This window comes from Nylanderia fulva, unplaced genomic scaffold (genome assembly GCF_048542155.1).
Source record: "Nylanderia fulva isolate GAGA-0341 unplaced genomic scaffold, ASM4854215v1 Scaffold222, whole genome shotgun sequence".
Classification (NCBI taxonomy): Eukaryota; Metazoa; Arthropoda; class Insecta; order Hymenoptera; family Formicidae; genus Nylanderia; species Nylanderia fulva.
In genome coordinates, this window is record NW_028190287.1 from 145,882 (window position 1) to 157,196 (window position 11,315).

Genomic DNA, 11,315 nt, shown 5'->3' on the forward strand with positions numbered 1-11,315 from the left:
CAATGGCACCGCGATATGCTCTTGAAGTAATGAATTGTCTCTTACAAGATTTAATGCATAATAATATACCATTTGGAGGAAAAATTGTTATTTTTGGTGGAGATTTTAGACAATTATTGCCAGTAAAAGAAAATGCCACACGTTCTGAAACTGTAAATTTATCAATTAAATTTAGTTCATTATGGCAACATTTCAAAATTTTTTCATTAACAGAAAATATGCGTATTTTACCACATAAACAGGAATTTGCTCAATTTTTATTAGATTTGGGGAATGGTTCTCTAAATAATCAGTCTAATAATATTGAAATTCCATTAAGATGTGTAGCAAATTTAAATGCAAATATAACAAAAGATACATACGAAGAAATAATCAAACACAATCAGTATAGACTTGCAGCAAAACGTGCTATACTTTCTGCAAGAAATGTTGATGTGGATGAATTAAACAAACAAGTTGTAAATTTACTTGATAAATCAATAAAAAGAGTATGCACAAGTATAGATACTACTGAAACTACTGATGATAATAATGATATTAATGAAGCTATTTTAACAGAATATTTAAATACTTTAAATCCAACAAATCTTCCATCTTATGAACTCCGATTAAGAAAATATACAATTATCATGTTCATTAGAAATCTGAATATCAGCGAAGGTTTGTGTAATGGAACAAGATTATTAATTTTAGAATTAGGAAATAATTTGTTAAAATATGAAATTCTGACTGGTGATAAAAGAAGAGAAATTATCTTTTTAAATCATATAACTTTATACTGTGAAGATGTTTACCCATTTGTATTTAAAAGAAGACAATTTCCAATTAAATTAGCTTTTGCTATGACCATAAATAAATTACATGACAAACATTTAATAAAATTGCAATCGATTTAAAAAAATGTTTTTAGTCGCGGACAACTTTATGTTGCATTTTCACGAATTAGATCTTGGGAATCATTAAAAATTTATTTAGGACAAGAAAAACAAAGTAGATTGGTTAAAAATTATGTATATACAAGTAGTAATACTAGGGGGGTTCTAACCCAGGGGCAATGAGGGGAGGTGAGGGGCGGGGGGAATCGGGGGTGAGGGGGGTGACGTCACGCGGGGAGAGGGTCTTATCAGCAGATAAGCTTATCTTATCAGCTCAGGTTACCTGATAAGGGGATCATGTTACCTGATATGTTTATAAACAAAAGATAAACATTCCAGCGATATCTATTACAAGATAAAATAAACATTCCAGCGATATCTAATACCCAAGATAAGGTAAACATTCCAGCGCTATCTAAGTTTTCGTAGAAAATCCAAGATAAGTTTATTTATTACAAGATAAGATAAGGTAAAAAATTCTGGTTAATCAAATTCTGCAAAGGGCTGCCGCAGAATCCAGGCTGAGCGCCGACAATTAGATATTTATTACAGCGATATTTATTACCCATGATAAGGTAAAAATTCTGCGAATGGCTGCCGCTTAATCCAGGCTTGAGCGCCGACATTCAGATATCTATTACTAAGGGGGTTGCGTCTTTTCATCTAAATTTTCTCTGAAGATAAGATAAAAATTCTGCGAATAGCTGCCACCGATTCTTTGGTGAGCGCCGACGATCAAGGGGTTGATACGTATATTTCTAAGAAATATCAGCGGGGGCGAACGCGTTGCGACATATCTTCGCAGGTTGTGACGTGTCTATGTATTTCTATCGGCGGGTAGATATCGCAAATATTTCTTGCGAATTAACAATTGCATCATCGCACGTTGAAGAACAAAGGGATGATTGGGATATATAATGAGGACCGATGCAGCTGCCGGACCACTGGCGAGCGCACGCTCTCTTCATTCGGAGTGCACGAAAAAAAGTTTAGTGATCACAAGTAGTTATTTCTGTGCAGTACAAGTGAATTTTTACAAAAAAATGGAGAACGTTAAGCGCGACCTGTTGAAGCATTCCCGCCAAGTCACCATCTTGGGCAAATATTTCGGATGGCTGCAAGAGTGCGAAGAGTTTATCGAAGAGCTGGAAGAACGCAACCGTGTCAAGCGTCCGCGTCTTTCGATTGGACATAGACAATCTCTAGTGGCTAGAATAACGCGACTCGAGGGTGCAAAGGTGCGTCTGCAGAGACGGTATGTCGGTGAATCCATGCCTAGTGGCGACGGCAATAACGTACAAAGACTCGTTTGGCGCGAGATCGATACAGCGTTCGATAGCCGTATATTGACCGGTGCGGTAATTAACGCAGACTATATCGAACCGCGTCAATTTTTGGAAAATGCCGCATTGTAGGCGAGAACGTGGAGAATGTGTTGCAGAGACACATCAGTGTAAAAGTGAACACTGTTTTCAACGATGAATTTGTGTCCGGTGACAAGCGCGCCAATAAAAGTATCAACACAAGAAACTTTGAACTCTTTCACACGTCTGATGTACGCGAGTGGTACGATCGCCGCGTAATCGAGCCCACGCTAGCATCGCTAGAAGAGTTCCAGGAACGCGATAGCGGCTGGGCATTGTCGCGGATAATAGATTTGACAGTGAATATCAACAAGTATAATCCAATGCGCGCAGGATGCCATGTCAAATTACCGCGAAAAATTATGGCAAAAAGAGCAGTTGTTAATGTGCTATCAGCGGACAATGCGTGTATCGCATGGTCAGTGGTGGCCGCTCTGTACCGCTGATATACAGGGTTTGTCCGGAAAGTAATGCGTCGCATTTTTTTGTGACGCGACTATACATCGCAGAGCGATGGGACCGGTTGGGGAGGAAGGGGGGTACCCTTAGCTTTCCAACGGTAGGTCGCTCAATTGTTTCCATGCGCTTGGAGGGTTAGGACGGCTTATTCTGTGAACCTCTGCTTAGTGGTCGCGTCGAACTTGTGATGGAGAGAACGATAGAGCAACGCTATGCGATAAAGTTTTGCGTGAAGCTGGACAAGACGCCGCTGGAAACTTTTGAAATGCTCAAGAAAGTTTTTGGGGACGATTGCCTTTCCAAATCGCAGTCAAACAGATGGCACAAGATGTTTAGAGAAGGTCGGAAGGAGGTCGCCGACGAGGCCCGCGCAGGACGCCCGTCAACATCGCGAACGGACGACAATGTGACTCGTGTGCGCCAATTATTGAATTCAGACCGTCGAATGAATGTTCGCTTAATGTCGGAATTATTGAACTTGCCGAAAACGATTGTTCACGAGATTGTATCGGAAGACTTGGCTATGCGGAAGATTTGCGCAAAACTTGTGCCCAGAGTGTTGACCGATGCGCAAAAGCAACACCGAGTGGAAGTTTGTGAAGAACTCAAGCAACTCTGTGCAGATAATCCCAATTTCCTGAACAACGTTATCACTGGGGATGAGTCATGGGTCTTTCAGTACGATCCGGAGTCAAAGAGGCAGAGTGCGGAATGGCACACGACGTCGTCGCCGCGCCAGAAGAAGGCTCGCATGAGCAAGTCCCGGGTGAAGTCAATGCTCATTGTTTTTTTTTATGCAAAGGGGATAGTGCACCATGAATTCGTACCCCCCCGGCCAGACTGTCAACGCTCAATTTTACAAGGAAGTGCTTCAGAGACTGAATCACAGGATCGCCCGCGTCCGAAAGGAGATCCGCGCTTCATGGAAACTCCATCACGACAACGCGCCGGCTCACACCGCCTTTGTTATTACGGCCTACCTGACCCGGATCGGTGTGGCAACGGTGCCGCAGCCGCCCTACAGTCCCGACTTGGCCCCGGCGGACTTTTTTTTATTTCCTCGGCTGAAAAGGGAGCTCAAAGGACAACAGCTCGAGTCGGTTGACAACGTACAAGCTACTTCGACGGCCTCCCTGAACAGCATCCCAGTCAAGGAGTTCCAGAAATCTTATGACGCATGGAAATCGCGTTGGCAAAAATGTATTGACGCAGAAGGGTCATACTTCGAACAATTTTAAGTTGTTTTACCTATGCGATTAATAAATTCTTTTTTAAAAAAATGCGACGCATTACTTTCCGGACAAACCCTGTACATGTGGAACGAGAATCCTTCTATCCGCATTACACTACAGTGCTGAATCTCCAAAACATTGAGTTTCCAGTGACTGTGAATCAAATTAAAAAATTCGAATTTGCAAACGACATCTCCGTAAACGTGTACATCATCGAGAACGAGAACATCGTCCCGCTACGTCTTTCGGGGAAAAAGAAAGACAGACATGTCAATCTGCTGTACGTAGAGGACGAACACGGAGTGGGGCATTTCGCGTGTATAAAAAATCTGTCTCACCTCGTGGGCTCACAACTGAACAAAAAGAAATGTAAAAAATTTATATGCGATTGGTAAGTATATATATTTATTAAAACTTAAATTATATTAATAATTTTAAATAAAATTTTAAATAAAATTTTTATTTTTACAGATGTTTACACTATTTCGGAGCGACGGATAAATTGCAGGCGCATATGGAAGATTGCGGGAAACTGAACAACTGTGCTATCCGGTTGCCGAGCAAGAATGACAAGTGGCTCAGCTTTGACAATTACACGAGGAAGGAGCGGCTACCGTTTGTGGTGTACGCCGACCTCGAGTGTGTTTTAGTAAAGACCGAAGATGCCAAAAATTATCAACATCATCAAGTGTTCAGCATCGCGTATTATGTACAGTGTTCGTACGACAGTTCGTTGTCAGCGTACAATTCCTGCCGTAGTGTCGATTGCGTCGCGTAGTTCGCCGAAAGCTTAAAAATTTAGCAATCCGCGTAAAAAATATTTTAACGACCAATGTCCTCATGGTAAATTTAACGCCTGACGAGTGGTTAAAATTTCGCACCGCGACGCATTGTCACATTTGTGAGAAACCGTTTGACGAAGACGATACACGCATCCGCGATCATTGCCACCTCACCGGGCGGTACAGGGGTCCCGCGCACTCAAATTGTAACTTAAATTACAAAAAATCTTTTTGTATACCTATAGTCTTTCACAATCTGTCCGGCTACGACGCGCATTTTATTATCGAGGACATAGCCACAGCGTTTGAAGGGGAAATCGAATTACTGCCGATAACAAAGGAAAAATATATATTATTCTCGAAAACTGTTAGATTGACGCAAGACAATAATTCGAAAAATTATATCAAATTACGGTTTATCGATTCGTATAAGTTTCTCAGCGCTAGTGTTGACAAATTAGCGTCATTTTTGGATAAAGATAAACTAAAAAGTTTACATTCGGAATATCAAAATTTATCGACAGATACGTTCAATTTATTGACACGGAAGGGCGTCTTTCTGTACGAATACATAGACTGTGTGGATAGATTACAAGACACATGTTTACCGCCGCGCGACTCATTTTACAGTTCCCTGACCGGCGACACAGTATCCGAGAGTGATTACGCGCACGCCGAGACCGTCTGGAGCCGATTCTCCCTTCGAACGCTAGGCGAATATAGCGATTTATATTTAAAAATTGATGTCTTGTTATTGGCCAATATATTTAAAAATTTTCGCGACAATTGTATAAAAAGTTATGGACTCGATCCCACGTATTATTATACCCTCCCCGGATATACATGGGACGCCATGTTAAAACATACAAATATAAAATTTGAATTATTAACAGACATTGATATGGTTATGTTTGTCGAACGAGGTATACGCGGCCTTAGTCAATGTTCAAATCGATACGCACAGGCTAATAACAAGTACATGCAATCGTACGACCCATCGAAACCCTCATTTTATCTTATGTATTTTGATGTAAATAATTTGTACGGATGGGCAATGTGTCAACCATTGCCGTATGCCGATTTTCGGTGGATCGACGATGTATCGAATTTTGATATATCATCTATCGCGTTCGATTCGCCTATAGGCTATGTTCTCGAAGTAGATTTAGAGTATCTGCAGCATCTTCATGAGGCACACATTGACCTACCGTTTTGCCCGACGCGCGATAAACCGCCCGGCAAGCGGGAGTATAAACTCCTCGCAACGCTTTACGATAAGAAGCGCTATGTAATACACTATCGTAATCTACAGCAGTGCACGCGCCACGGGCCACGCATAACAAAAATATACCGCATACTACAATTCACGCAGTCAGCATGGCTTCAAAAATATATCGAACTCAACACACAGGTTAGAACACAAAGGGAAAAACAATTTTGAAAAAAATTTATATAAATTATGTGATAAATTAAAGGGCCAACTTGACGAGCTATAAGGTATTAATTACAATTTTTTATTATTATACGTCATATTATGTTACAATTGATAAACGTTTCGACTGTACGGCAGTCTTTTTCAATATCATTGTCGCTATGTTAATATGTCAAAGAATTAAATCATTTAGTAAAACCGAACTTATTATACATATAACATCTATAGAATTATATTATGAACAACGCAGTAAAAATTCATGCTTATTGGCTTGAGTTAAAGCGCCTAATCTCAAACATCAGATTTCTGTAGTTCATGCTGCTATAATTTGTAGAAACGCTGTGAAACAATTAATATGTTAACCCGAATATTAAGTAATAGATTTTTAATAAATAGTGTTAACTTACATCTGTGTCGCAACTTTAACACTTTTTTAAAATCTTTCTTTTTAAATAACATTATCACTATGTGTACTTTTTAAGAAGCAATCAATATTTGTAACTTGCAATGCCAGCGCGCTGTATATATATCCGTATCTTAAGATGACATAGACAATTTTTCTAAAATAAAATAAGAACCGTCAAGACGCTCAGTGTCCTTTTTTAAGTTGATACTTTTTTTTTCTTCTTTAATGTATATCATTTCCGATATCAACCTTTTATAATAATTCTTTTCGTTATCTAGGATTTTTGTGTTGTTCCAATTAAAAGTATGTGTAAAATTTACAATATGCTCAGAAACCACTGAGTGTCTTGCCGAATCCAATCTGATATTGTTTTTATGTTCATTTACTCTTGTGCCTAATTGTCTTTTCGTTTGTCCTATATATGTAGCTTCACAATTATTGCACGATATCTTATATATGACCCCCGAATTATTTTGGCGATTATCTCTGTCCTTTTGTGTTTTTATGACTCTATTTAATTTTTTTAGACATCTGTATCCTACTGTTATATTAGATTTCTTTAATTCTGATGCTACTAATTCCGAGATTCTTTCAATATATGGTATCACTATAAATTTTTTCTTTCTAAGAAAACTACAGATTAGAAAACTACACATAGTGCTAATGTTATTTAAAAAGAAAGATTTTAAAGAAGTGTTAAAGTTGCGACACAGATGTAAGTTAACACTATTTATTAAAAATCTAATACTTAATATTCGGGCTAACATATTAATTGTTTCACAGCGTTTCTACAAATTATAGCAGCATGAACTACAGAAATCTGATGTTTGAGATTAGGCGCTTTAACTCAAGCCAATAAGCATGAATTTTTACTGCGTTGTTCATAATATAATTCTATAGATGTTATATGTATCATAAGTTCGGTTTTACTAAATGATTTAATTCTTTGACATATTAACATAGCGACAATGATATTGAAAAAGACTGCCGTACAGTCGAAACATTTATCAATTGTAACATAATATGACGTATAATAATAAAAAATTGTAATTAATACCTTATAGCTCGTCAAGTTGGCCTTCTAATTTATCACATATTTTAATTGCATACGAGCCGAATTTTATGTTGCATTATATAATTTTATATAAATTGATGAATAATGCGGTATTCGGCAAGACGATGGAAAATGTGCGCAATCATGTGGATGTAAAATTATTAACAAAATGGGACGGACGGTATGGTGCGGAGGCAATGATCGCGAAACCAAATTTTTATAGTACAAGCATATTTTCGGAAAAATTAGTTGCCATAGAATTACGCAAACTCGAAGTTAAATTTTACAAACTAATCTACGTCGGCATGTGCATACTCGACATATCAAAAGTTTGTCTTTATAAATTTCACCACGAATACATGTCACCGCTCTATCGTGACAATTGTAAAGTAATGTACACCAACACGGACAGTTTAATATATCAAATTAAATGTCAGGATGTCTATGAAAATTTGAAACGCGATATCGCTCGATACGATACCAGCGATTACGCCGCGAATAATGCGTACGGTATACCGCTCGCGAATACAAAGGTGCCGGGTCTGATGAAAGATGAGAATAACGGTGCGATAATGACCGAATTCGTCGGGCTTAGAGCAAAAATGTATGCTTTGCGGGTGGACGGTAAAAAGGACACTAAAAAGGCAAAAGGCGTCAAAAGTAACATCGTAGCGCGTAGTATAACATTCGACGATTATACGCGTTGCCTTAATAAAGAAATTGAAATGACGCGTCAGCAGTCATGCATAAGATCGAAATTGCATAAAGTGTATACCATCAGCGAGACAAAAATTGCTCTAAGTCTCTACGACGACAAACGGTATGTCGTACCTGAGTCGACCGACACCTTGCCGTGGGGACATTATTGAATACCGTTGTAAATTATTATATATTTATTATATTTATTATATTTATTATATTTATTATATTTATTATATTTATTATATTTATTATATTTATTATATTTATTATATTTATTATATTTATTATATTTATTATATTTATTATATTTATTATATTTATATTATATTGAAAGGATGTATTAATGAGAATTATATTTTTTGTTATATATATATATTTTTTTTTTGTTATATATTTTATATAAATATACAATATATAGTATGTTATACAATGATTGAATAAAATACATTAAATAACATTGTTTTTATGTATCCAAGAGTTGTGCGAACTGTCGAATCCCAGCCATTTCACGTAAACCTCGTCACCCCTCTTGCGCAGTATTTTTTCCACGAGGTACACATACAAACAATTTGCGCGATGCAGCTCGTGTTCGTAAAACGCTCCAGCGATAGATGTCTTGTGATAATCCTCGAGTAGATATGTTACGGGATTAGTATGCTGCACTTTAACAATCTTAAACACCTCGGTTGTTCAATTTGGCGTGTATCCCTTCTCGAAAAGTTGTTTGTACTTGCTGACGCGTACCTGATCACCTATTTTGAACTTTGCCGTGCCCGCGATTTTTACACGATTGTACACGGTAGCCAATCGTTTGATGCTTGCATCCGTTGTAATCTGATACGAGGCGTGACAGCATGTCGAACCACTTGTAAATGCCATTCAGCGTAAACATCTTCCACATGTCGTTCTTTAGCGTGCGATTGAATCGCTCGACGACCGACGCCTTCAATACCGAATATGTAGAATAGTGATTAATGTCATGTTTTCGCATAAGTCGTTGCACATCGGCGTTGTAAAATTCCTTCCCGTTATCAGTTTGCATGTTTTTCGGGCATCTCTTGCTATCTCGAATTATCTCGGCGATTGCGTCAGCTGTCTCGCTTCCTCCTTTACTCTTAAGTGGTACAGCCCACGTATACTTGCTCAACACATCGATGACGGTAAGTATGTAGTGGTAACCTCTGTTGAAACGGGAGTACGGACGCATCTCGACAATGTCGGCTTGCCACAGATCATCGTATCCTCGCACTATGACTTGTCTTTGCTGACGCGTGCAACTCGTTTACCAACTGCCGTCTCTCCAAACTATGTATGCTCGTTGTTATTTTCACTATTCATTCTCGTTCTTTCGGGTTCTTTCACGTTCTTTCGGGTTCATGCATCATTCTTTCGGGTTCTTTCACGTTCGTGCCTCATTATTTCGGGTTCTTTTGCGTTTGTGCCTCGTTCGTGCCTCGTTCTTTCAAGTTCTTTCGGGTTCGTGCCTCGTTATTTCGGGTTCTTTTGCGTTTGTGCTTTGTTTGTGCCTTGTTTGTGCCTTGTTATTTTCGGGTTCATGCCTCATTATTTCGGGTTCTTTTGGGTTCGTGCCTCGTTATTTCGGGTTCTTCGGTTCTTCGTTCACTCACGTCCTTGACAGTTTCGAAAATCGTTCGTGACTCGATCGCAGCCTTTTTCGCAGTCACTTCTGACCCGTTCGAAGCCCGCCCTGGCCCGTTCGCAACCTTTACTGAGTTGTTGATAGCCTCGTTCGTCCCCCCGTGGACCACCACCTTGGCGTGGTGGGGGGGCTTACCCTTCGCAAGGGAATAGCCTTGCGAGGGGTGCTAAGAGTGGTCCGTACCTCTCGAGGTACACTGCCCCCGGTCTCGGGGGCATGCCCTCCGTCTCTGGGGGCTCTCAGGGTGTGGAAGAATTCCACATCCCGGGGAGACGGGGCCCACTTCCCCGTTAGAGCTTCGGCTTGTATGTGGTAAGGGATGGCGACCCGAAAATCAAACGCCCGGTGGCATGGCACCGATAGGAGAAGGGACTGCACGGCGCTTCGGCGCTTCCCTTCCCACCATGCTTTGTGGCCCGGCACGCCAGCCGGGTAGGCGGCTTTCGGCGCTAGGGGTTTTCCCTCCTCTCCGTCCTAGGGGGGGGTTTGTTCGGGGCTTCCCGGGGCAGTGTGCCTCCGGAATTTGGGGGGGTGGGTTCTGGCGGCGGGGGCCGCAGAGGAAGGTGCCGTGTGTGATTACCCGGGGGGCTTTGCCCGGAGGGTTTCCCGAGGGGCTCTGCCCGGAGAGGGGTCACGCCGGCGGAGGGGTCGATATGGTCACCCAAGGGGCTTTGCCCGGAGGGTTATCCCAAGGGGTTTAGCCCGGAGGGGGCCATATCGATCGGTCCTCGGGGCCCACTCGTGGAGCGGTTTCCGAGGACAGGGAGGTGCCTCAGGGTGCTGAAGGAGAGCCTGGCTCTCGTCTCAGCGTCCCTGGGGTAGGCCGTACTCAGGACCGCTCGGACGTTTCCGAGGCAGGGCTGAGTCGGCGGAGGCGGCCACGCGTGGTCACCCGAGAGGCATAGCCCGGAGGGTTTACCCAAGGGACACTGCCCGGAGGGGACCACGCGAGTCGGCCGTCGAGGCCGCTCGGACGTTTCCGAGGCGGGGCTTGACGGCGAGTTGGGAGTCGCAGGGTGCTGGTTGGAGAGCGTGGCTCTCGTCCCAGCGTCTCTGCGACTGGCCACTCCTGAGCCGCTCGGACGTTTCCGAATCCGGGTTGGAAGTGGCGGAGAAGGCGAACTGCGGTTACCCAAGGGGCATAGCCCGGAGGGGTTAACCAAGGAGCATAGCCTGGAGGGTGCTGCGGCAGGAGCAACGGGCTCCCAGATCAAGGAGGGAGAAACGGGAGGAGGAAAAACTCCCGGTAGAAGGAGGCGCAAAAAGACAGCGCCTCCGAGAGAATATAAAAGATGGAAATCCCGACGCTATGGAAGCGACGAGACTCGCGGAAGTAAATAAAAAGGAGA